Here is a 27,455-nt window from a genome sequence, read left to right as displayed (position 1 = left end):
AGGTTAGTGTAGCTTCCACTTACTCCTCCGCCATCTTGGATCTCTATCCTTAAGTGCAGGAACTTCATCAAATGCGGGAAACATTAGTTGTTACTAAAGTAGACCTCATCTGGTCACTGCTGCTTAAAGGCCATCAGTGGGGCAAAACTTTCCACCTCCTATAGTTGTCACATCTTCCTCAAAAGCCATGCTTAATTTTTAATCTGAATGAAATTTTTATGTAAACTTCCCTAATGAGGTACAAGAGAGGATGATCTGTTGAACCATTTAAAACAAATTTAACCTTATTTACCCATTCATACCTATCTCTTGACTCCAACATACTTCCTCTGGATAGCCTCCGAGAATCTTTACTCTCCCCATAGGAGCTCTATGCCCTCAGGTAGCCTACCCTCCTCAGCAAACCAAGAGCAGTGGGATTCAAAAGCTTGGCAAGAAAAAAGAAAAAGAGAAAAACTACCATCTTTAAGCCTTTTCTGTTTCAACTAGACTTTACTCCCCTAGGGAAAACAAAGGCCAAAAGCAAGATAAACAAAAGAGGTTAATATTTAGTTTGGGGGCTTGCAGGGCACCAGATCCTAATGATTTAAATTTGTATTCATAGGCAAATTTTAAATATATATATATATATATATATATATATATATATATATATATATATATATATAATGTTCTCCCTAGTTAATGACTTTAGAAATGAAGTCTAGTTGAATGTTACAGCAGATTTGCTCTTATGGAACAGACCAGAAGAGGAAGGAGAGTGAGGGGTGTTATAGCTGGGTCTTGGAAAAGACCCAGTGGGGGGTTTGAAGGGAATAATGGGGAAAATCCTTCTTCAACCCTTTTTCCTGATCTTGCAGGCTTTCTAGCCACACTCGTTCCACCTCTGTGCTTGCTGTAATCACCTCACCAACCCCTCACCCCTTAACTCTTTCATTCAGTCCTTGGCCTCACTGACACTCCTTCCACTTTGAGATCTTATATCAAAAATAACTTCCTTATACATTGTAAAGGCTATCTTCCCTTCATGGGAGTATCTGTTCAGTGCTCATTTCCTTCACCAGACTCCCAGTTCCATAGGAAATAATCAGTCTGTTCTTACTCTCTATTTTATGAGGCCCAGAGCAAAATCTTAACAAAGATGTTCTGAATTACATATAAATGTATTTGCAAAAGATTTTAGGGGGCTAGAATTTGTACTGTAGATGTAGGCAGAGCATTTTTCATCTCTTGCCCTCTTGAACTCTTTGGGGCTGGTACTATGTTGAGAAGGACTCAGAGGTTACATCCAGGCTCCTAGAGAGAGAACACTAAGGCCTTAGTGGTGGAAAATGGCAGCCTCTAGGTCATGGAGTTACTATCAGTGAAAAAACAGAGCTGAGTAGCCTTTTGATGTGTCCTTCAATAGCTTATGCAATCTAAATTATTTTATTCTCTCATTAAAAACATTTGGGTAAGACTTTTCCTGGGGGAGGGAAGATTCCCTCCAGGACTACATCAGGCTTACTTGCCCTCCCTTGTTTTGGATTTGGGAGTCTCAGAGCACATTTGTATCAAACAGACCTTCCAGGTGAGGAAATCGGGGACACCCAATCAAGATAGGACATTTTGTTGGAGCTAAACTGTGCAGCCATTTAGCGGCCCAGCCTACTTTCCAAATGCATGAGATAGCTCAGAACTCACATGGTTTTACATCAGTTTCACAACTTTGTGCTATCAGGCATCACTGAATCATTTCCTTACAGTCACTGTGAGAATTGGGAGTCACATTCAAGTGAATAAGAAATTATTGCCAGAATTAAAAAAAAAAAAGTTGAGGGAAGCAATTATTGTGTATAGTCATTATCTGGCTTTCAAACTTTAATATTTTGGCCATTAGGAAGCATTTGTTTTTCAAAACACAATGCAGAACATAGGCTGCATTAAAAGGGGGGTTTCTTACAAACCAAGTTATCTTTTATGTTTTAATGAGACACTTTTCAAAGATGGGGAAAGATTAGTCATTTCAAGACTGATTTGTCAAAGCTGGGGAAAGTTAGTATTGAAGAAAAAAGGGCATATCAGAGTCAAGACTGGCTGCTTTTCCAGAATGACCAGCCTTACTAATTCTAATATCTGTTGACATTCAAAACCCTGTCTGTCAGTCTTTATCTTCCTCAGAGTCCAGACCAACTAACTTCTTTATCATTGTAGCTCCATGACCCATTTGCAGTGTTGGAATGCCATAAATTTTATTGAATGAGTAAAAGGAAGGGTCAGGGTCATCTGGGCATTCAGGAGATGTGTCCTTTTGAGGGGACTAGATTTTAAAACTTTCCATTCCTGAAAAATATTTTTTTCATTCAGTTATGAAATCACTGATTAATAAGTAACATAAGTACTTGAATTTGTGCAGCTGGACAATCTGAATATTTCTTCAGACCCACTTGGCCTTTGGGAAGTGATGTTACAGAGCAAACGGTGTTTCTTCCATGTGGCACCTTGGTGTAAAACCCAACAACTAGCATTGAGAAAAACAGGTCATTATCTACAGTATTTCAACCTGGGGAGGGCAGTGAGCACTTCAGCTCAGAGCCCTGTTCTCTACGGGATCTAGCACTTCACTTGCTCCCCAAAAGACTAGAAACCAAAACCATGCCCAGAAGTTCCCCATCCCTTATCTGTCAGCTGTCTCCTTCAGAATCTGGGGTACGATGTCATCAGCCTCCATATAACAGTCCAGGAAAACATGTGCTGTGTTGCACTGGATCACTCCTGGTACTTTGTTCTTTCAAATTCGAATGGTGTTCCTTCTTGCCTGTCAAAGCCACATTGTATCTTCCTCCAAAATGCTTGCTGCCTTATTTTTAAATTCCTGACCATGGTCTGTGACACAGTGGGTGTGGTAACCAGTTCTGACCATTCACAGAACCTTGCATAGGCTCTGTAAGCTCTTTCCTCACTATTTCATAGTCAAAACCCGTCCCATTTCCTTGGGGCCTTGGAAGAACCAAAATCATTTGTGTAACTAAGACACTAGTTACCAGTAATAGTTATGCAAAGGCATCCTAAAAGCTGTTCCCTTCTCCCCATCCCCCAAGCCTAAGGCTCTGAGGATTTTAAGGGACCCACACTCTGTAACAGTGATGGCTTGACTTGCATTTCTCAAACACATGGACAGTCACTCAGGAGTGCTTAAAGGATGGTGGAGACATGACACCTAGTTTTATGTTCTCAGTTCGAACCTTGTTTTTATACTAAAGCAAGCACAGAGACAATAGTAAGTATGACCTAAATTACAAAAAGTGAAAATATTCTAGGCAACTACCAATCCATTGCCTTTAGCTTTTTACCTCTGGCTTATACCTTAAAACCTCCAATCTGTTCTGTTCATATATAGGTACCACAGTGAAAATAGTAAGAGAAACACTGACTACTTTGTAATCTCCTGCTCTATAGACTTTCTATCTGTGAAACTTTGGGAAGTATAAATTCTAATCTCAGTTGCTTTCTCTATAAGATGGACATAACAGTTGGGTCTATGCATAGTTTTAAGAGTGGTGCTCAGACATTCGACATGCTGCAGAAAATTTGGCTGTAGCTATCAGCCTCATTATAATTGTTCTTTTGTTGCTATAGTTAAACATTAGAAAAAGAAAGGGATCTGTTAATATAACAGATAACCTAAATGAAGTTTTCAAAACTTAGAAAAATCACTCAAATGTTGGGGAAGAGGTTTCCTGGTAAATTCTTGAGTATGTTTTTTTTTCACCACTGAGCTTCTTCATGATTCAAGGCAGTACACCTGCTATTCTGATAGCTCCAAGGCTCCCCCTCCTCTGCTGGCTTCCCTTAAGAACAGACAAGGAGAACCCCATGTCCCCATGCCCAGGTCCTAGCATCTTGGGCTGCTTTGCCCTTCTCGTGCCATCGCCACCTTCTCCTGACACAGACAGTAAAAGCATCGAGAGGACTACAAACCCCAGTGTCATCATTAATTGATCTTAAGACCAGTTTCCCCAGGTAAAAGTAGAATAACATAGAGCTTTGAAGAGAGAACAGGGATACTCCTAAAACTACAGAATGTGTGACTTGGAAACATAAGCATAAATTTTTCTTGTAAGCTCCTTGTTAAAAATGAAAATGTTGTTTCCCCAGACCCAGCATGCTATAGGGTTAGTAAATAAGGAGATGTCTTCCCTGCCTTACCAAAGCATGCCAGAAAGTTGGAGAAAATAAAGAATATGGAGGTTCCTGAAGCCTTGCATAATTTGAAACACATAATTAAGGCAAATTTTTATGTAATTTATTTTCCAAGTATGACTTAATCAGTATTTTACTAGTGTATATATATTTTTAACTATAAGAACTCAAATTTGCTTTCAAAGGTTACCAAACTGTATGTTTGTGTACAAGTTGTGAATATTCTGTGCTCTGAGTCATGGAACCCAGTATAGAACAGAGGATGATAAACTAAGACCTAAGGACAAAGCTGTACCCATTTCTAACATTACTTATGCCCCTTTCCCAATACAATGGCAGAGCGAAGTAGTTGCTTCAAAGACCTTGTAGCCCACAAAGCCTAAAATATTTTCTATCTATATGGCCCTTTTCAGAAAAAGTGTGCCAACCACTGGCAGGTGATACAGTTTGCCATACGAAGCTGCCATTTACTTTACAACTTTGTACTACTGCTCTAGGCTTCAGTTTCCTCACCTATGGAATGGGGCTGATGACAGCAGTTGGTATTTATGGCAAAGTGTTTGTTATGAGATTAAAATGAGTCTATGTCCCTCATAGCCAGAGTACATAGAATGAACAGAATACATATTAATTGCTGTTATTCTTGTTGTTATGTCTGGGATCTATCATAGATACTAATCTAAAACTAGTGTGTGGGGGCAGGGGTCTCTTGGAGAATTTAGAAATAAGACAGCACAGCATAACGTTAAAAGGTAAAATAAACACAGAGTAGATCAGGGCAAAGATAGGGCAGATCTCCTGAAGGCTCAAAATGGCACACAGCAAGTGAGGCTTAAATGGATACACATATTTAAAGGAAGAATGTGCCAATCAGGAAGTCAAGGATTTAGTTGGGTGCTGATCTAAAATCCAAGTCAAGAAAAAAATGAGCATTTGTACATCCAGAATTGACACTGCCTATCTTTGCCTTGCCCTTGGAGGACAGAGAACCTCCTGAGGACTGAAATTTTTCTTGTGCCAAAGTAAAGCTATTCACAGCATGGAGTTTGATACACCATGTTTTCTTAGTCTAACACCATTAAATATTTTATTATTTTCTCACCAAGCAAGCTTCTAATTTTGATTTGGCTTCTCAAATGGTCAGAAACTGGTATTTTTTAAATAATATTTTTACCCCAAATACTAGAGATCATGGGTGGGGTTTGAGGACCCGTGAACCCCTTTAAATCATACTCAAACTAGTCAGAGTTTATACATTTTTTCTGAAGAAAGGATCTGTAGCTGTGTTCTGGATCTCAAAAGTTGTCATGACTCCAAAATGATTAAGCACCCACTGGCCCCTTACAATGTAGGCCCCATGTGAATTACATCTTATGATAAACTGAGAATTGCTTTGGAGCTTTTGTTCATCAGCTTTGTTGACACAGTGAGACTGTGCAGTGCACAGCCTGCACAGCCACATATGGTTCCCCTGCTGGACAAACATGGCTGCTTCCCAGGAGCAGAGAGAGTCAAAAAGTGAGAGAGATCTCTCACTTGAAGAATTCTCTAAGATTTTCTGGGACTCCACTGTCTTGTCTGATGACAAGCAGGCCTCTCTTTGTCACTGCTGGCTAAAAGTACACCTTTACTATTTGAATGTCTTTTAGTGAGCCCTTCCTTAAAAGTTGTTCACTTTATTAACAGTGTAGGGTGCATTTAGTAATTTGAACTTTACCTTAAATTTCTTTATGAGTTACATGTAATTTTATCTTTGAACCTAAAGAAGGAAAATTAAAAAAAAAAAAAAAAAAAAAGCCAGGATTCTCTCTAAGAGTTTTGGCAGGAAAGAGAAGACTTTCATTTATCTCAAGAAATAATAAACAGCAGCTAGAAAGGTACAGCTAATGAAACAAGAGTTTACAGGTTCAACCCTGAGTGCATTCGCATTTGGTAAGGCTGGCCGGAACCTCAGTGACAACTTGTTTATGAATGTACCCAGATTCTGCAGAGCACACACCAAGGAGGCCAAACAGCTGTGGCCTGCTCTGTCCCATATTAGACCGCTGTTCTTCTGGATTCAGATAAATATCACCACAACGTATGAGGTGACTGAGATACATTTCATGGGGATCAATGGTACAGGAACGACCCTGGGGGCTTTTTATATAGTTTATCAGACAAAATTGCAGGAAAATAGCACAAGGTTTTCCCAACTTAATACTCCAGTATCTAGTACCAGGGTTTGTGAGGTGAATCTTCCTTTTCCCGGTAAGTTTCCTCAGGGCTCAGCTCCTGCCCAAAGGAAGCCTTGGGCTTCCCATCTCACCCAGCCAACACTGACATTCCAGAAGTCCACAGAGCCTCATCCATTTTGGACCAGTGTGGCAGTTTCTACCTGTGCAGTGAGGTTGCCCATAATAGCTACAGGATGCTTAGAATTCTCTGTGCATCCTCTGCAGCACAGTGGTTCTAAGAACTATACTTGGAGATAACTCAGGTTCAAATGCCAGCTCTGCCAATTCCTAGCTGGGTCCTTGAGTGAGTCAGTATTATTTTTAGTGTAATGGAGCAAACAGATGAAAACCCAGAGCGGGGGTGGGTGTGGTGGTGGCTGGAGCCCTGTTCTCCCATGAGAGCTAGCACTTTCCTTGCTCCCCACCAGGCTATAAGCCAAAAACAAGGCCCATAGTTCCTCATATCCTTATCTTAAGCTGCCTGTGCAAACAGTTCTCCAGTCCCTCTGGAAGGTACCCTTGTGGGTTTCAAAGTCACCATCCTCTCGAAACAGGATTCTTCTTCAGAATCTGGGTATGTCATCCTCAGCCTCCATGTCATAGTCCAAGAAAATGTGCTGTGTTGCACTGGATCATGGTGGAGTCTCAGGAAGGCACACACCCCAAGAGAGTGGCTTTTCTGTAGTTCCAAAGTCCTAAAAGTCCAGATAGAGTCTGGGTCTGTGAGGCAGCATATTCTGTAAATGCTTGAGGCCAAAGCAGGTTCACTCAAGATGCAGGCAGATAGAAAGATAAAAACACATGGAGCTGTGGAAAATGTCTGACATGCCTTTATTTGGTACGATCCATGCTGCGCTGCTCTCCTGCACTGCACTCTCTTCTCTCTCTGGGCACTCTGTGTCCCTCTCTGGGCACTGTCTCTGCCTCTCTGCCAACGGGGGTCCCATCTTTCCTATATACTACGTATAGACAAAGCCAGCTGCTTGCCAAAATACAGCATCATTTGTTACATAACAGTGAGTGTTCTGCACATGCGAGTCTAATTATTATTTCTAAACTGCTCATGCCTGGACATCCGGGTGAGGGAGCCTGACTGACTCCATTTTCCCCACACAGCAAGTCAGCGTCTTGCAAGGCAGAGTCTTTGATTGCTTTGGAATCAGCTAGAGCAGGCATGATCAGAGCAGCAGCACGCCCTTCTCTCCCTTATGGCTGCTATCTCTCCCATGGCAGACCAACTCTCCTACAAACTGCCTAGCTGCTACATTATGGCACTCTCACTTCATGGCTGCCCACCCCTATTTTAAACCCTGATGTGGAGCTTCCTGCATGACCTCCTATTTATTTCCTCCCACAATGAGCTACATTTGCCAGTTTCTTGTGTCTTCTACTTTCTCTCAGCTGCCATTTAGGTGAGGACAAGAGTGACTCAGTGATGCAGGGGGAACCACCTGACTGCCTCTTGAGCAGGCAAGCAGGTACTATAGAAGCTGCCCCCATCCCCACCATGTCATGAGTCACTGAATGCTTTCAGAGTCAAGTAGACCCTTTGCCCTGGAGTGGTAATACAGCTATTAACGAGCTATCAGTTTGTGATAGATATGCAAAGTATCTTAACAACAGTATTGTCAGCTCTCCCTTTGGGGACCTCTTGCTTTGGGGAGACCTCTTGCTTTGCACCCTGTTTCATTAGTACAATGGGGTAATGTCTCACATGGATATGTGACTTAATGAAATGCAAGGTGTGGTACTTTGCACTCAGGACCCACATCTTCTATTATTATCAATCATTGTTATTAATTGTTAATAATTTTTACCTCATCCCAGTTCAACAGCCCACTTTCCCACCAACTTTACAGCAGATTATTGGATTGGGCACTTTGACAAATAGTTTTTAAATTATTAATTATAAGCTTGCTCTAGCAAGCAAAGGAAGACAATACTGAATCATGAACCTTCCAACACTCACATTAGTCCTATAAAATTCAGCCTCAAAAACAAGCCTTACAGCTTTCCTGAGGCAAGAAGGAAGCTAGGAGCCCCTGCTAGACTCGGGTCCAAGCCTTTGTTTCACAGCCATGTTGTGTTGGTGATGGGTTGTGCGTGGAAGAGATGCAGCCAAGTCCAGCTCATGATGGCTTCTTCTTAAAAAGTCAAAATAAGTCAAATGGAACAGTATTAGGTAATAAAATTTGAAACAAAAATGTATTGTTTTAAAATGTATGATTTATATATGAATTTTGGGTAACTTTCCACTGATCAAGACCTGTCACCTAGAATCTTCAAAGCTAACATTAAAAAATACCAGATAATCAGGTGCTTTGCTGTGTCATTTCTTTTTTTGTTTGTTTGTTTGTTTTATTTTATTTTATTTTGTTAGAGAGAGGGGAAAGGAGAAAGAGAGGGAGAGAAACATCACTGTGTAGTTGTTTCTCACTCGCGCCCCCAAGTGGGGACCTGACATGCGACCTAGTCATGTGCCCTGACTGGGAATCGAACCAACTGTGTCATTTCTTTTAATCCTTGTAACAGTCTAAAATGGGCCCTTTTATTACTCTCATTTTGTCTGAGGAGACTGAAGCTCAAAGATGTTAAATACCTTGATGAAATTCAAACAGATACTAAGTGTGATAATATTTAATAAGCACTTAGAACAATTTTGCATATGGTCACTCCTCATTAATATTACCTACTGCTGCTGCTATTATCGTTATTCTATTATTATTAGGAGTAAAGCCCCATTTGCACTCAAACTCCAGAATCTGTGCTACCAATCCCTACACATATAATTGCCTCTAAAAAATGTTTCAGTTCCAAGAAATTGCCAAACTTTGTCACCCTGATCAAGAGATAGCTGAGGAGCTAAGCAGCTAAGGCCCGGGTGCCTCACTGACTCACCAGAGAAAATAAAACAATTAATGTAGGTTTCTGGCTGAGAGTGAGGCAGAGGGCAGATCAGCCCAGCTCTGATTGGAGTGGGGGGCAGGGGGAACAGGGAAGGAGTTCCTGCACTATGAGAGGATCCAGCTGAGTGCCTGAACTATGGGAGGGCCTACCCATGTTGCTGGAAGAGGGAAGCTGCCATTTGTGTCTCAATCAGAGAAAGTGTCTTTGGACCTGATTCCAACACTGATTTCTGAACTCAGATTGGCATTGAAATTCAGATCCACTAGTGGTCAGAGAAAGCTCCCTGGTAGTCCTTTGCCCCATCTCCTGGAAGAATGCTAGGAGCAGTGCTTGGAGAGAAGAGTAATGGGTGAGTGGAGGTTTAGCTCTCCATTCAAACACATGCCAGTTTCTATTCCTACTGAAGTGCCTGCTGTTGAGTCCTCATGGCCCCTTTACAGTGGAGTGTATAAAACACTTTCTGCACTTTATTTCCTAGTCTCAAGTACCAAAAGCCTACTTTGAGTACATGTTTAGTTAACTATCATTTGAAGGATTTTTCTGACTGATAGTTAAAAGGCAGAAGGTAATTTTTATCACAAATCTTATCACAAAACATAGATCCAAGAATACTGCTGAACACTAGAAAAACATTGACCACATAGGTTTTTATATGTAGCCAAAAATTTAGGCAGCCTCAAGAATAATCAGAGACAGAGAACTCAATTTTGGCTGCAATTTATGATCCACAAAAGCTCACATTTACTGTGCTCTATCAGGTGGTGTATTCTTTCAAAAATACAAAAATGGACTCCTACCTAACATAAGCAGACAAGCAATATATAAGGAAGAAAACCATTGGAATACCCTCAACTGAAAGTAAAAGATTATTAATGGCTTTTAAAAAAGTGAGGATTTAATTTTTCCTCAACAGCAAAAAATCTGATTGCCTTTGAAGTTGATTCAAAGACTGAGTACCTGTGGTTCTCTTCACTTTCCCTTCATAGTCACCAAATGGTTGCCAGCACACCAAGCTTCACCTACTTTAAAGAAAGAGTACTAGCTGCTCCTGTCTCTTTTGTTAAGAAAGTAGATTCAGCTTAAGTCTCACTGGCCAAAACTCTATCATTTGGGTCCCTAATACTTATCTATAAGAGGCTGAAAAAATGAACATTTCTCATCCTCTATAGAGAAGCAGACAAGAGATAGGGGATCAGAAATAGGTATTAGATTAGCCCGGTATTTCTCAACCTTACTCAAGTGGAAATTTGGGGCCAGGTAATTCTTTGTTGTAGGGGCTGTCCTGTGCAGTGTAGATTGTTTTGTAGCATCCCTCCCTTAGTTAAAACCACAAAACTGTCTTCAGGTTTTGCCAAAACTCTCCCGGAGAGTCGGAATCACCCCTAGTTAAGAACCACTAAGTTAGTCCACCCACAGTATCTGCCACAGATGATAGGGCCACTCCCAGAATCAAAGACAAAGTGAAAGTGCCAGGGCAGTTTTTAGGTTCTAGGGATCATGACCTTGAGATAGTCTCTACCAGGTTGTTAGCTTGGAATTAATCAGCTCTAAGGATTTTTAATCTGCTGTGGCTCAACATAAATCCCAAGACAAAAGAATAATATTGGACCAGGATTACAAGCCTGTCATTGGTGAGGAAAGGACAGGATACCTTGACTCACTCTCCCACCAAGCTTGTAGCTGATGAAGAAAGAGCAGATCCCAACAGCTCTTACTCAGAGAGACTGGGCACAGAGGGATGTGGTAAAAATGAATGTATGTATTGTACATACAATATACAATATGGAGAAATGGCTTTGCACAGTTGATCCTATTTCTGCATGGTAGCTGAGTCCCTTGTCTTGGTTTGAGAAAAGACCATTCTGAAGAGTATTTTTGTTCCAGTCCAGAGTGGCTATAAGAACTTAAGCAAATCCATTACCTCTTTGAGCAGCTCTGTATAGTAAAGATTTGAGTCAGAGGATCTCAAAGATCCCTTCCAGCTCTAACACTCAGCATCTTGGCTTCCAGAAAGATGCTCCAGCTTCCTCCTTCCTCTCATCTACATGCCCCAGGTTGTTTTATCTCCCAAAGCCACACCTTCATTGCCTGGATCTGGGCTGTCTTGACAGTGAGAAGCAGCAGGAGGACTATAGGTTTGAGCAGGAGCTTGGCACAGGATGCATATATGTTGCTTGAATTTTTTTTTTTTTTTTTTTTTGGCTCATTGGGACTTACTGGATGTATCAAACTCCCTAAACAAATCACAGCTCAGCTCAGTGACTTCTGAGCCTCTTGCAAGAATCTGACTAGAGAAAGTGACCTTCCTCCTTACAGTTGGCACCTGCCAGCAAATTACTGAAAGCTGGTGACAGAGTCTATAATGGAAAAGCTCACAGTGGCCCAATACTGTGGTTTTGATGCTATCTCATCAAAGTATTTAGTACAGTAGTAAAGAGGAAAGGAAATGGAGCAAGCAGTGGAGGGAAATGGGGATTAAAAATGTAAATATGTGATTACTTTTTAATGACCTTATTACTTGACATCAAATCTGTTTGTATTGACAAATAAATATGCAAATGTTTATATCAACACTCACTTCATTAAAATAGTAAATGGTTGAAGTTAATATTAGTGCAGCATTGAAATCTTGAGTAGTTCTGATTGCATAGCAATAAGCTACTGATGAGTATCATTATGTACCAATCACACAAAAATGAGCCACCGAAGGCCGTATTTCCAAAATTGGGTTGATCAAGTTTATCCACAAAAAGAGAGAATACAAACTAAGTGCAAGAGACTTTACTTGTATTCAAGTCTTAGTTTGAAGGTACAATCAAGAAACTGCATGTGCAAAAATGCAACTGGACATGTAATTATGCAATGCATGCTCCCCAAAGAATTATGTACGGGTGTTTTAGACTATGGAGACCACCCCTAACCCTTTGCATAATAACTCACCTTCATGTTCTTGATTATTTTCCAAATCATGATTAATTTTTAGCTTAAACATAAGTTATCCTTAAAAGATCAGAATCTTTACAAATCATCAGGCACAAATGTGTAGTCTGTCTGTTAAGTAGTGACCAATTGGGTCTAATATTCCTGAAAGAAACTAGCATGTGGGCTGAAATTTTTAGTTCTCCTGCTTCTCAGGTTCTGTATTTGCTGAACATCTTACAATGAAAATGTTTATGAGAAGATGCAATCAATGAGAAATGTGAAGTCTCAGATGGTCACAGAGCTAAAGTTATTGGTTGGAGAATTTTCACAGAGGCTACAACTGAGGTTTTCTTTAGCTTCAGAAAGTTGGCTTTATACCTTCCATTGCCTTCATTGTCACAGGTTTTAAATTTCCAGTCAAATGTAGGAAGAATAGAAGTCTTTGGTATATTGGTAAAGTGTTGGGTTTTTCCCAGAGAAGTGAATCATAAATAGGCATTTATTTCTTAACAATGGACATCTGACCAGGCAGTGATCAGGTATCTATTGAGCACATACTATGCACATACTATGTAGAAGGTACTCATGGAGGTATCTGAAATGAGCACTGCTTCTCAAGTGGGTTCATTTGGGTTGGCAGACAATATACCAAATGATAAATTGGGTGGTACAAATTAATAATAATCCACCTGATCAGAAAAAGGTATGTGAAGAAGGCAACTGTGACAGGAGTCTGGCTGAACATGAAGATGAGCTCAACCTCAGGCTTTGACTTGCAGTTAAGATGGTAATGGGCAGAGGGGAGATGGGGCATTTTTTAACTTCAGAGGGGTGCACAAGGCAGAAGTGGGGAGGTCTTTCCCTAGAAGAGTAGAAAGGACCAGCAGGAGATCCAAGATGGTGGAGAAGTGGAAGCTACACTAACCTCCTCCCAGGACCAGTCTGGAATTATAACTTAATTGTGGAGAAATCATCCAGAATAACCAACTGAACACTAACTGGAGAGAAACTTTATAACCACAGACAGACAGAAAAGGCCACTTCATCACAACGTGACTGTTAGGAAGTGCCGAGACTCAAGAGGGCTGACTGGGCTCCCAGGGGACAGAGAAACATGTCAGCATCCAGGGATTCCCCTCTGAGAAGGGTGAGGTCTAAATCCCCAGCTGGGCTTCCCAGCCTACAGCAACAGAGCTGAGAGTAAAACAGAATCCAGCTCTGAAAAGTGAAAAGCCGCAGGGTTTTTTGCCACCCAAAGACAGCTAGAGACACAGAGAAATACTTAAAGCAACAACACAAGAAAATACATTGGCACCCACTTACCCTGGGCTCGGACAAGGGAGGGCAGAGTGGACTGGAAATGCTTAAGGAGAGTTCGGGGCAGTGGCTTTGAGGAGAGAACTGGGGGAGCAGCTGACAGATTCCAAGTAATGACTCATACCCCGTCCTATAGACAGACCACTCCCATCCAAGTGGCATCAGCCTGAGGGGAAGCAATAGTCCCACCCGCAGGAATTAAACTGCACTGCCTGGCTGTGCTCAAGCCTGATGGCTGATCACAGATTGAACAGATCAACAACAGAAGGAGACAAAGACAGTGGATCCCTGGTAGTCTCAAACAGGCTACCTAAGCCCAGACTGGGACATGATCTGACATCACCAAGAGCAGATTGAGGAAGTAAAGAAAGTGCACCTCTAAAACAGTATACAAGGTGCGGTGGGAGGAGTGACTCTCAGTCAACCAGTAGAGGGAAGGACCCACCAAAGAAGAACACAACAACAAACAAAACCCAAGTACAACCAGACAGCTCAAATAAATGGCATAAAGGGCATCCGAAGAGCATCAAATACAGGAGATCAAGGAGACTTCAACACTGAATTCCACAAGTCTCCTATCACAGAAAGTCACACCACAAAGACAGGGAGTAAAAGCAGACCAATCCAAGTAACAGAAACAAATAAGAAGAGTCACCCAAAATGGGGATACAAAATAACAACCCCACATAAAAAGGAAAGAAGGAACGTCAAGAAAGAGTGATAAATGAAATAGAGGAAACAACCTATCAGACATGGAACTCGAAACAATGGTTACAAGGAAGCTCAATGAGCTCAGTGAGTGCAAAGAAAACTCCAAAAAAACTCCAAGGAAGCTATGAAGAACTTCAAGGAAGCTACAAGAAACTTACTGAAAGCTACACCAGCATTAAAAGGGATATAGGAACTATCAATAAGAGCCAGCAGGAAATGAAGAATATAATTTCTAAATTGAAGAACACAGTAGAAGGAATTAAAACCAGGCTAGATGAAGCAGAAGATCAGATCAGTGAGCTGCAGGACAATGTAGAAAAAAATTCCAAGGCAGTGCAACAAAACAAAAATGACTGAAAAAAAGAAATGAAGAGGTTTTAAGAGAGCTGCAGGACAACATAAAACATAATAATATTCATATCATAGAAATACCAGAAGGATAAGAAGAGGAGCAAGGAATAGAAAACCTGTTTGAAAAAGTAATGACAGAAAACTTTCCTAACTTGATGAGAGAAAGAGTCATGCAAGTCCAGGAAGCACAGAGGGTCCCCATGAAGATGAACACAAAGAGGCCCATTCCAAGGCACATAATAATTAAAATGGCAAAATTCAAAGACAAAAGCAGAACACTAAAACCAGCAAGAGAGAAACAGTTAATAAGATACAAGGGAGTTCTGATAAGGATACCAGCAGATTGCTCATCAGGAACACTAAGAGCCAGAAGCGAATGGCAAAAAAATATTCCAAGCAACGAAAAATAAAAGGCTATAACCAAGACTACTTTATCCAGCAAGGCTCTCATTCAAACTGGAAGGTGAAATAAGGATTTTCTCAGACAAAAGAAAGCTAAAAGAATACAACTCCAATAAACTAGCATTGCAAGAGATGCTAAAGAGGCTGCATTAAGAAGATAAAGAAACAACAGAGATCCTGGGAAAGCGAAATGGAGGGGTTTGTGTCTAACCTAATGGTCTGCAATCTGGCCTACAGCGGGAAGCTGGAGGAGTTGAAGAAGGAGATCCTGGACGATAAATCTCTGGCTACTAGAACTGACCAGGATAACAGAACTGCATTGCATTGGGCATGCTCAGCTGGACATACAGAAATTGTTGAATTCTTGCTGCAACTTGGAGTACCAGTGAATGATAAAGATGATGCCGGTTGGTCTCCTCTTCATATTGCTGCTTCTGCTGGCCGGGATGAAATTGTAAAAGCACTTCTGGGAAGAGGTGCTCAAGTGAATGCTGTCAATCAAAATGGCTGTACTCCCCTACATTATGCAGCTTCCAAAAACAGGCATGAGATTGCTGTCATGTTACTGGAAGGCGGGACTAATCCAGATGCTAAGGACCATTATGAGGCCACAGCAATGCACCGGGCAGCAGCCAAGGACACTTAGCCTGTGATGAGGAAAGAGTGGAAGAAGCAAAACTGCTGGTGTCCCAGGGAGCAAGTATTTACATTGAGAATAAAGAAGAAAAGACACCTCTGCAAGTGGCCAAAGGTGGTCTGGGTTTAGCACTCAAGGGAATGGTGGAAGGTTAAGCAGTTTGGATTTATTCTTATGTTGTATGTTTTGTGGTTGTCCCCAGTGTCCTGGAAACAAATGTACTTGTGCATAAGACATCTATTAATATGAAGTTTTTTTCACCTTCAAAGTTTTATAAACATTTTGACTATTGTTTCTGCTGAGATATTTGTTCTAAGTTTACAATTTGCTTTCTAGACATTGAGTAACTGTTGAGATTGTTTTACTATTGTTGCATATTCATTATAGAATTTTAGTTAATTTTGAGTAAGGGATTCTGTGGTTATTGTGAAATTTTAGCACTCTCCCATGCACCCTGTGTCCTTGGAGGCAGAACAACTCCATAGCCTCAGGCCAGTTGTTCTGCCAAATGTTTTAGGTGGATTCTAGAATGTTCCTTATGTACAATTGAAACAACCTAACTTGTTTTTCAAGCTCACTCAGGCCTATACCAAAAATTGCTGTTTTTTTCAACAGTATGTTCAATTTATTTTTGTTAAAGGAGGATATTTATATATTTTAGAGGACCAAATATTCAGTTGGAGAGCCTGCTATTCCAAGTTTGGCATTCAAAAGCACTAAAATAATGAAAAACTATAGTCTATGTACCCATGTATCTTTTTAATGAGCTGTTTCCCTCAATAAAGAGTGTTGTTTTTAAAAAGAAAAAAAAAAGAAGATAAAGAAACAGAGAGGGACAGAGAGGAACACAGCTACAATAGGAAAAATCACAATGAATAAGTACCTATCAATAATAACCACAAATGTAATGGATTAAAGGCTCAAATCAAAAGACATAGGGTAGCTGAATGGATAAGAAAACTTGAGCCACATATATGCCATGTACAAGACTCTCTCCTCAGAACAAAAGAAGTACACAGACTGAAAGTTAAGGATGGAAAAAAGTATTTCAAGCAACTTAAAGTGAAAAAAATATATAGCTGAGGTAGCAATTCTTATGTCAGACAAAATAGATTTCACAACAAAGGCCATGAAAAGAGACAAAGAAAGACATTTCATAATACTTAAGGGAATTAACCATCAAAAAAATAGAACCCTTATAAACATATATGAAACCAAAATAGGAGCATCCACATGTATAAGGAAAATCTTGGAGGATTTCAGAAATGATATTGACAGCAACAAACTGAGAGTAGGTGACTTTAACACCCTATTGTCAACAAAGGATAGATCTTCCAAGCAAAGAAACACCAAGGATATTGAGACATTGAACAACACTCTAGATCAAATGGGCTTAATTGTTATATACATAACCTTTTGCACCAAAGAAATAAAATATACATTATTTTCAAATGCGTTTGGAGTACTTTATAAGATAAACAACATGGTAGGACACAAAACAAGTCTTAACAAATTCAAAAAATTGAAATTATATCAAGCATCTTCTCAGATCAAAATGACTGAAACTGGATATCGACATCAAGGGAAAAAACTCAAAAACATCCAAACTCATGGAGAATAAATACCATGCTATTAAATAATGAATGGTTTAAAAATTATATCAAGAAGGAAATCAGAAGTTTCTGGAAACAAATGATAATGAACACATAACAGCCCAAAACCTATGGGACATAGAAAAAGCAGTCCTGAGAGGGAAGTTCATAGCAATTAGGCCAAATTATAAAGGACAGAAGAATCTCAAATAAACAACCTAATCCTACAACTACAGAAACTAGAGGAACAACAGCAAAAAATGCTTAGAGTCAGAAGAAGAAAGGAAATAATCAAAATCAGAGCAAAATTAAATGACATAGAGACTAAACGAACATTTCAAAATATCAATAAATCCAGGAGCTGTTTCTTTGAAAAGATAAAATCAACAAACCTCTAACCAGACTCATCAAGAAAAAAAGAGCAAGGACTCAAATAAATAAAATCAGAAACAAAAGAGGAGAAATCACAACTGGTAACACAGAAATACAAAGGACTGTAAGAAATTACTACAAATAACTATATGACCAGAAATTTGACAACCTCGTGAAATGAGCAAATTTTGGGAAACATATAATCTTCCAAAACTGAAACAAGAAGAAGCGGAAAGCCTAAATAGACCAATAACAACTAGTGAAATTGAAGTAGTAATAAAAAAAAACCCAATACATGAAAGCCCTGGGCCAGATAGTGAAATTGAAACAGCAATTAAAAAAAAAAACACACAAAAAAAACCCAGCACATGAAAGCCCTGGGCCAGAAGGCTTCACAGGTGAATTTTACAAAATATTTAGGAAAGAACAAACTCCTATCCTTCTCAAACTATTACAGAAAATTCAAGAAGAGGGAAGACTCCCAAACAGTTTCTGTGAAGCCGGTATTATTCTGATTCCAAAACCAGATCAAGACACAACAAAGAAAGAAAACTACAGGCCAATGTCACTAATGAACATAGATGATAAAATCCTCAATACAGTATGGGTAAACAAGATTCAGCAACACATTAAAAAGGTCATACAACACGACCAAGTGGGATTCATCCCAAGGATGCAAGGATGGTTTAATATTTGCAAATAAAAGAGTGTAATACACCACATAAACAAAATGAAAGACAAAAATTACATGAGCATATCAATAGATGCTGGAAAAGCATTTGATAAAGTACAACACCCGTTTATGATAAAAACGCTAAGCAAAGTGAAAGTAGAGGGAGAATACCTCAACATAACAAAGGCCATATATGAGAAACCTGAAGCCAACATTATACTCAATGGGCAAAATCTGAAAGCTACCCCCCTAAGATCAGTAGTAAGTCAAGGATGTTCACTCTCTCCACTTCTATTCAACATAGTTTTGGAAGTTCTAGATAAGAAAAAGAAATAAGAGGCATCCATATTGGAAAAAAGGAAGTAAAAATGTCATTGCTTGCAGATGACATGATAGTGTACATAGAAAACCCTATAAACTACATCAAAACAAACAAACAAAAAAACCCCCAAACTAGTAAGTGAATTTGGCAATATAGCATAGTACAAAGTATATATTCAGAAACTGAAGGTTATTTCTGTACACCAACAATAAAATATCAGAGATAGAAGCTAGAAAAAAATCTATTTACTATAGCCACAAGAAAGATTAAGTACTTAGGAATAAACTGAACCAGGGAAGTAAAAGACCTATACCTGGAAAACTGAAGAATACCAAAGGAAGAAATTAAGGAAGATAAAATAAATGGAATCACATACCATGTTTATAGATGGGAAGAACCAACATCATTAAAATGTCCATACTACCCAAAGCAATATATAGATTCAACACAATTTCCATTAAAATACCAATGACATATTCCACAGACCTAGAATGAATGTTTCAAAAATTTGCATGGAACCAAAAAAGACCTTGAATAGCCTCAGCAATTTTTATAAAAAAGAACAAAGTAGGAAGAATCATAACAACTGATATCAAACAATATTACAAAGCCACTGTAATCAAAACACCCTGGTACTGGCATAAGAACAGACATATAACAGGAAAAAAAGATGGCGGTGGAGTACGTAGCAGTGTGTCTGCTTGCTCCCATCATGGAAGGATGTGGAGTACAAACACAGAATGGAGTGAGTGCATATTTCAGATAGGGCGACCAGGGACAGGGGTGTGGGAGTGGCATGAAAGAAGGCAGAAAGCTCAGCCCGCATTCTCCAAGCAGAGTCACTGGGCACCAGCCTGGCGCCTCTGCTGCACCGCACCGAAGGGGGCAGCTGCTGACCATCTCATTAGCTGGGATCTGCTTGGAAACTTCCCCTTGCCATAGGTGCCCTGACCAGCAAAGTCCCAGAGGTATTCAGTGAGAAGGTTTAGTTGAAACAGCCAGAGGCATGGGAAGACAGCTAACAGCCTGGACTGTGAGAAATTGTGTGAACTGAGTCTTGGTGGGGACCTCCTGGGCTGGCAACCCTACGCCCAGGGGCACGCGCATCAAGGCTCCACCAAACAAGAAAATAAGATGGCAGAAGAGTAAGTGGAAACTACACTAACCTCCTCCTGGAACTAGTCTGGATTTACAACTTAAGTTTGGAGAAATCATCTGGAATAACCAAATGAACACTACCTGGAGAGAAGCTTATAACCACAGAGAGACAGAAAAGTCTGCTACATCACGTGACCGGTAGGGAGTGCGGAGACGTGGAAGGGCTGGCTGGGCTCACACCAGTGGCAGCTGAAGGGACTGAAAACAGCTCAGCAGCCAGGGGTTCGCCCTGAGAAGGGCAGGGTCTAAACCCCAAGCTGAGCTTCCCAGTCTACAGCGACAGAGTGGAAAGTAAAATAGTATCCAGCTGTGAAAAGCTAAAAGCCACAGGGTTTCTTGGTAGCAAGAGAGAAACAGCTGGAGAAAAAGAGCTCTTAAGAGCACATACAAAAATATTTTGGCCCCCACTTACCCTGGGCTCGAGCGGAGGAAATGCAGAGAGGACTGCAGACGCTTGGGGAGAGTTTGGTGTGGTGGCTTTGAGGGGAGAACTGGGGAAGCAGCCGACCAGGTCCCAGTGCTGACTCATCCCCAGTACTGCATGCAGACCATTCCACCCCCCCACCCCGCCCCACCTCCAAGTGGCGTCAGCCTAAGGGGAAGCAAAAGCCCAACCTGCAGGAATTAAGATGCCACACCCACGGTCATTAAGCCTGACAGCTAATCACAGATTGAATAGATTAACAACTAAAAAAGTCAGACAAAGGCAGCAGATCCCTGGAAGTCTCCAAAAGGCTGCCTAGGCCCAGACTGGTACAGGATCTGACGCCACCAGAGGCAGATCCAGGAAGTGCAGATCATTCTAAGAAGCACCAACAAACAATAGAAGTCACAGAAATGGGGAGACAGAGAAACAACCTCCCATCGAAAGGAAAGGTAGAATCCCGAGAAAGAGTGCTAAATGAAATAGAGGGGAGCCAACTATCAGATATGGAATTGAAAGCATGGATTATAGAGAAGCTCCATGAGCTCAGTGGAAACTACAACGAACTCCAGGGAAACTACAAGTAACTCCAGAAATACTACAAGGAACTTACTGAGAATTACAACAGAATGAAAAAGGACATAGAAGTTATCAATAAGAGCAAGGAGGAAATGAAGAATACGATCTCTGAATTGAAGAACACAATAGAAGGAATTAAAAGCAGGCTAGAGGATTGAATCAGCGAGCTGGAAGACAATGTAGACAAAAAATCCCAGACAGTGCAACAAAATGAAAAAAGACTGAACAACACTGAAGAGGCTCTAATACAGCTGCAGGACAACATGAAATGTAATAATATCCGTATCATAGGCACTCCAGAAGGAGAAGAAGAAGAGCAAGAGATAGAAAACCTCTTCGAAAAACTAATGACAGAAAACTTCCCTAACATGAGGAGAGAAAGAGTGAGGCAAGTCCAGGAAGCACAAGGGTCCCAATGAAGATGAACCCCAACAGGCCCACTTCAAGACACATCATAATTAAATTGGCAACATTCAAAGACAAAGAGAGAATCCTAAAAGCAGCAAGAGAAAAACAACTAATAACATACAAGGGAGCTTCAATAAGGCTATCATCAGATTTCTCAGCAGAAACACTACAAGCCAGAAGGGAATGTCAAAAAGTATTCCAAGCAATGAAAAACAAAGGCCTACAACCAAGAATACTCTACCCAGCAAGACTCTCATTCAAAATGGAAGGTAAAATAAGGAGTTTCCAAGACAAAAGAAGGCTAAAAGAATACATCTCCACCAAACCAGCACTGCAAGAGATGAGAAAGGGTCTGCTTTAAGAAGATGAAGAAACAGAGAGAGACAGAGAGAAACACGAGTACAAAGGGGGAAAATGACAATGAATAAGTACTGAAAGAAAGAAGGAGCTTCTACCATTTGCAACAACATGGATGGAACTAGAGAGAATTATGCCTAGCGAAATAAGCCAGGCAACGAAAGAAAAATACCTTATTCTATCACCTATTATGTGAAACTAATGAAAAACACAAACAAATGAGCAAAATTGAACCAGAGGTATGTAAACAAGGAATAAACTAACAGTAACAAAGGGGGAGATGGGAGGGAGAGAAGCGGGTAAGAAGGGGAAGGGTCTAGTCAAAGAACATGTATAAATGACCCATGGACATGGACAACTGGGTGGAGACTGAATGTGGAAGAAGAGGGGGCAGGGTGCAGGGAAGCAAGAGGGGGAAAAAAGTGAGACAACAGTAATGGAAAAACAAACAAAGAAAAATGTTTAATGGGGGAAAAAATAAAAATATAAAGAATGGAAATGCAAGTTCAGTGAATATTAGAAGGACAGGGATTTTCCTTCACACTGTATCTGTTTCTCCCTATCCGATGCCTCCAGAGTTTGGCATTCTAAAGAAGTAAGTAATGACATAAGTTTCTTTGCATAAAACTAATAAGACCAGCTGTTAATAGAGTTTTTTTTTTTTGACTAAGACTTTGACTGGAATGTCATGCCTGAAGGAGACATGCTTGGGCTCTGGTTGTTACCGAAAAGCACTGAGGAACTGGGATTGACTTTCAAAGGTAATAAAAGCCCACGAGATAAAAAGTCTGGTTCCTTGGTTGGATGTGCGGTCCATGGAAATCTTTCCAGGGAAGGAATGAAGGTTGTTTTTCTGAAAGATGGCTAGAAAGGACCTTAAGGCACAATGGAAAACCAGAAGGACTTGGAAAAGACAGGTGTTTGCAGGCAAGGCTGAATGACAGGTATGTGGTTCTGCCTCTGTGAACTGAAGGGCAGACTGAAGGTCACCCTAAATGTTCCTTGTGTAAGTTCCCACAAAGCAAAAGTAAAGATCGTAAGTGATCATTTTCTGCTCTTGTTGTGTTTATGCAAGTGAACAGGATAAATTAAAAATGGACATAATATAGTCCCTTTAATGACAAGGAGGGTAATCTTTAGGAGAAATATCGTGATTCAAGGAAAATCACAATGCTCAATGGTAGACTGTAAAGTAGTGCAGCTAACCAGCTTTAAAATTTATCTTCATTTAAAGTTTGTTTTGATTTGAAAATTAAACTATGTCTGTGGCATTATCAAAGATGTTTAATTTACAGGCAAGAAGAATGTCAAATACCTTGCAATTGGATGTCTTTCTGATAAGACAATCCTACAGATTTAGAGACTTGTTTGTGGGTTATGTTACATAAATTAACATCTGTTTTCTGTTTTCAAAGGGCATAAGCCTATGATCTCATTACCTGAGTGATTGTCTGTACATATAGGCCTCCCTTAATCCTGTCTGCATCGCTGCCTCCTGAGACTCAATGGTTTGGCTGAACTAAGTGGCTGGGTTGGTGAAGAACGGGGTGGTCTGTGGGCTTCACTTTAAAACTGGTTTCTCTTTTCTGTCCTAATGGCTTGCACAGAAAGAGCCCAGAGGTCTGAGAGCAGCAAACCTAAACTGTTTCCCTCAGCCCAAACTAAGTATAATGGGCAAAAAGGTTTTGGACAAGTGAAATATGCCTGGCACACCTTCCTCCAAAGAAGCCCTTCTTTTCCCTAATGTGGGACATTGAAAAATTAATACCTGCCTTTTGTCATGTAGTGGTTATGGATAGAATGATGTCTTTTAACCCTTTTTGCCAAATCTGTTGCCTCCAGGATACAACAAGGATGGCAGCCTGTTAAATCAAGCATGCCGTTGTCCGGGGACAGCCAACAGACCTTGAGTCTGCATGATCCTTCCCCATGTGGGAAGGCCACCCTCCCCTCCATGCCCCCACTTTTATTAGGGATTTCTGGACCCAAGGGTAGGTAGGACGATGACCATGTCCAGCTTGAAGCAGCTAGAGGAGCTCGAGACTTTCGCCCATTGTCCTTTATAAGATTATAAAGGGTCTTAAGTCTGAGAGGGAGGGATTGTTATTTTTTATTGTTAAAATAATTAATTAATTAATTATTTTTAAAAAGAAGAAGAAGAAGAATATATGCAAGAGTGAGGCAGGAGATCTTGTATGTATGACCCATGGGGATGGACTTGGGGAGGGGGGATTGTTGCTGGAGGGTGTGTGCTGGGCGGAGGGGAGCAAAGGGGAAAAATTAGAACTATTGTAACAATATAATCAAAAAAATATACTTATATTAAAAAAAAAGGCTCCACCAAACAAAAACAGAACAGAGCCGCAGATAGGGGCCCACGAGGGAAAGCTGCAGAAAAACCCCAGACTTGGTGGGGACTCCAGGAAGATAACACTGTGCTTAAATGAGCAGATGCACCAAGGCTCCAACAAGCAAAAATGCAGAACTGAGCTGTGGAGAGGGGCCCATACGGGAAAGCTGCGGTGGAACCCCAGACTCAGTAGGGACCCCAGGCGGGCCACTCTGCACGTATTTGGTCACCAAAGTTCTGCCAGGCAGGGACGCAGGCCGGTGCTACAGCTTGGAGGCAACAGAGGGGCTTTTTTGGAAGAGGAGAGGAGACAAGACCCGAGGCTGGGCAGGTACTAGGGGAAGGGTTATTGGCTCACCAACAGAGTAGCATTGCTAGACAAGCCTAAGCAGTGCTGGAGGGTGCTGCAGGACCAGTGCGGGGAACCCAACTCAGAGCGGCTTACAACAGAGAGCTGCAGCAGTCCCACAAGACAGAGAATAGCAGCCTCAAAATCCAGCTAGATCTCCTCACAGACAGCCAGTCAGAAAAGAAGATTTGAAACCCATGGAATTTTGACCAGAGGCAGATCCAGAAAAGGAAGACAGTGCCCAAAAGTTGTACTGGGGAAAAGCTCTTTCTTTAATCTGTTTCCTACCTTCTCTCCCTCTTATTCTTCTTCTTTAATTTTTGTTTCTTTGTCTGTTTTGTTTATCCTCCTTCTCGCACTAAATATATAACATATGAGAAGAAGATGGTGGTGGAGTGAGGGGAGGCTGTACTTTCAGGCTCCCGAGACCCATCTGTAGTTTGGACTGATTGCAGACAGAACATCTCAGTGAGCACCTGGACACTGGCAGGAGTCAAGCCTTGACACTGCTGGATTAGAGAAAAACCACCTGGGAACAACCTGTTTAGTGAGGATAGCAGAGGAAAAAGGGACGAGATGGAATTTCTGACTGGGGAGGCTACCCGAGCTGTGGCTGGAAGTACACAAATGCTTTTTGGTGACCACAGGCTTCCCCAGAGAGGAATCAGAAGGAGAGCGGATCTCTGCCCGCTGGCAGAGACAGGACTCAACCAGGTGGCATTGGTGCTGAAAGACAAGAAACAGCGTACTGCTGTGCATGTGAGAACATAATTTTCCTTTATATTTTTCTCTTGTGAACTGCGGAGAGGGGTGGATAGTTTGGGGGTGATAGGACATTTTTGAGGAGTGCAGGCACAGAAGTGCACTTGCCCACTCCCCAGCCCTCCCCTTGGGTAGCGCGGGTGTGCACAGGGAAGTGCCCTCATACACTGGCCCAGGCGTGCAACCAGGTTGCCAGTTGCACATCTGGGTGCCCCTTGGATACACCCCAATAGACATAAGATCAGTGCCCCAACAGGCACAGGGAGGGCCCAGTAGACACGCAGAAGATGGTACACAGACACCCCTGGCCAGCTCCAGTGGGCGCCAGACCAGAGCACAGACCACTTGCCCAGGCTCTGCTGGTGCCCGCCCAGGCGGGTGCTGGAACAGCTTGCAGCTGCAGCAGGAAAACAGCTCACTTCCACTGTGCAGAAGTGTCCGGGGCCCCGTCCTAAGAGGTAAGAGACAAACTCCCAGAGTGCGGCTCAGTAGGCCTGAGGCAAGCTCTCGGGCCACCTTGCACACACTGGGGCTCGCACACAAAAGTACCTCGACTGGCTCCATCAGGCGCCAAAGGAATGCCCTGTGCCGGCCACCAGGGGCGCACATCGCTGCTGCAAGGAACAGGAACCTCTGACCCACCTCATTAGACCAGCTGTGGACGCAGAAAAAGAAGACAACACACAAAGGCTGAACTGAGTAAAAACACTCCTTTTATATACTTTTAAAATTTCTATTTCTCTCTTAGTTTTTTTAATTGTATTTTATTTTACTTTAAATTTTTTTTCATTTCTTATTTTTAATTCTAAATTTAATTGTAATTATAATTCTTACTTTTTTTTCTTTCCTAAGGGGGGGGGGACTATATCTTTAGTTTGTTTAATACAATCTCTCCTTCTCATTCTTCCTCTTTAATTTTTGTTTATTTGTTTGTGTGTCTTGTTTAGCCTCCTTTTCACTCTAAATAAATAGAATATAACTACTATATAAACCCAATACTATACAATCCCACTTTCTTACTGTATTCTGCATTCTTCCCTCCTTCTCTTCTATCGTTATTCACATACAATGTAAATATTACCTACTGTCTTGCATAGTCTGAACTATTATTAATCTATCATGTTCTCTCTCAAAAATCATATTTTTCCTCCCTAAAAACAGCTCTTATCTATTCTTCCTATCATATAAAAGCTCTAATCTCTCTACATTTATATTAATACTGGCTCGTTGGCTGACGATAGCGGGATGGAGGGTGGGGGATATTTCTGAGGGTGTGGATCTCCTGCCTGGGCTGTGCGTTTATGTTTTTAACAGCATCTTCACAAAAGAACTCAAGACAAAGTGGATAGAGTGACTCTCAATCAACTAGCCAGAGAAAGATCCTACCAAAGAGCATCTGAAATATAACCAGACAGCATAAACAAACGACATGAAGGGTACACCAAGAACATCAGGCTCAGGAGATCAAAGAGACTGCACCACTGAAACTCCCAGATCTCCTATAAAGAATCTCATACCACAAAGGTGGGAACTCAAAGCAGACAAACGCAAAACACAAAAATAAACAAGAAGAATCCAACATGGAAAGATGTAGAAACAACCTCTCAATGAAAAGAAAAGAGGAATTCCCAGAAAAAGAGGTAGATGGAATAGACATAGCGCAGATGTCAGGCACGGAATTTAAAACAATGGTGGTAACGAAGCTCAATATACTCGACAACCTCAAAAACAACTATGACAACCTCCAAGGAAGTTATCAACAGCTCCAAGAAAATTACAAGGAACTTGCAGAGAACGACACCAGCATAAAAAAGGACATAGAAACTATTAACAAGAACCAGGAATAAATGAAGAATTCAATCTCTGAACTGAAAAACACAGTAGAATCAATCAAAGGCAGATGAAACGAAGCAGAGGATCGGATTAGTCAGCTAGAATATAATGTAGAAAAAAATTACCAGACAATACAATAAGATGAAAAAAGATTGAAAAAGTATGAAGAAGATGTAAGGGAATTACAGGATAGCATGAGAAAAAACAACATCAGAGTCATTGGATTTAGAGAGGTTGAAGAGGAACAAGAAATAGAAAATCCGATAGGAGAAATAATGACAGAAAAATTTCCAAACCTGATGAGAGAAAAAGTTATGCAAGTTCAGGAAGCACAGAGAGTTCCAATCAAGAGGAACACCAAAAAACCTACTCCAAGGCACATCATAATTGAAATGGCAACATTCCAAGACAAAGAGAGAATCCTGAAAGCAGCAAGAGAAAAACAGCAAATAACATACAAGGGAGCTCCGATAAGGCTATCGACTGATTTCTCAACAGAAACACTACAAGCCAGAAGGGAATGTCAAAAAGTATTCCAAGCAATGAAAAACAAAGGCCTACAACCAAGAATACTCTACCCAGCAAGACTCTCATTCAAAATGGAAGGTGAAATAAGGAGTTTCCCAGACAA

At 41.0% G+C, this 27,455-nt stretch overlaps 1 pseudogene; it reads left to right on the top strand.

The window, feature by feature from the left end:
• The first annotated feature begins 15,183 nt into the window (after nt 1-15,183).
• On the top strand, nt 15,184-16,426 carry LOC150004682 (uncharacterized; annotated as a pseudogene).
• Nucleotides 16,427-27,455: the final 11,029 nt, after the last annotated feature.

Source organism: Furipterus horrens, unplaced genomic scaffold (genome assembly GCF_987537825.1).
Source record: "Furipterus horrens unplaced genomic scaffold, mFurHor1.1.pri manual_scaffold_7, whole genome shotgun sequence".
Lineage (NCBI taxonomy): Eukaryota > Metazoa > Chordata > Mammalia > Chiroptera > Furipteridae > Furipterus > Furipterus horrens.
The sequence above is the reverse complement of the archived record's forward strand: the minus strand, read 5'-3'. Positions and strand labels throughout refer to the sequence as shown.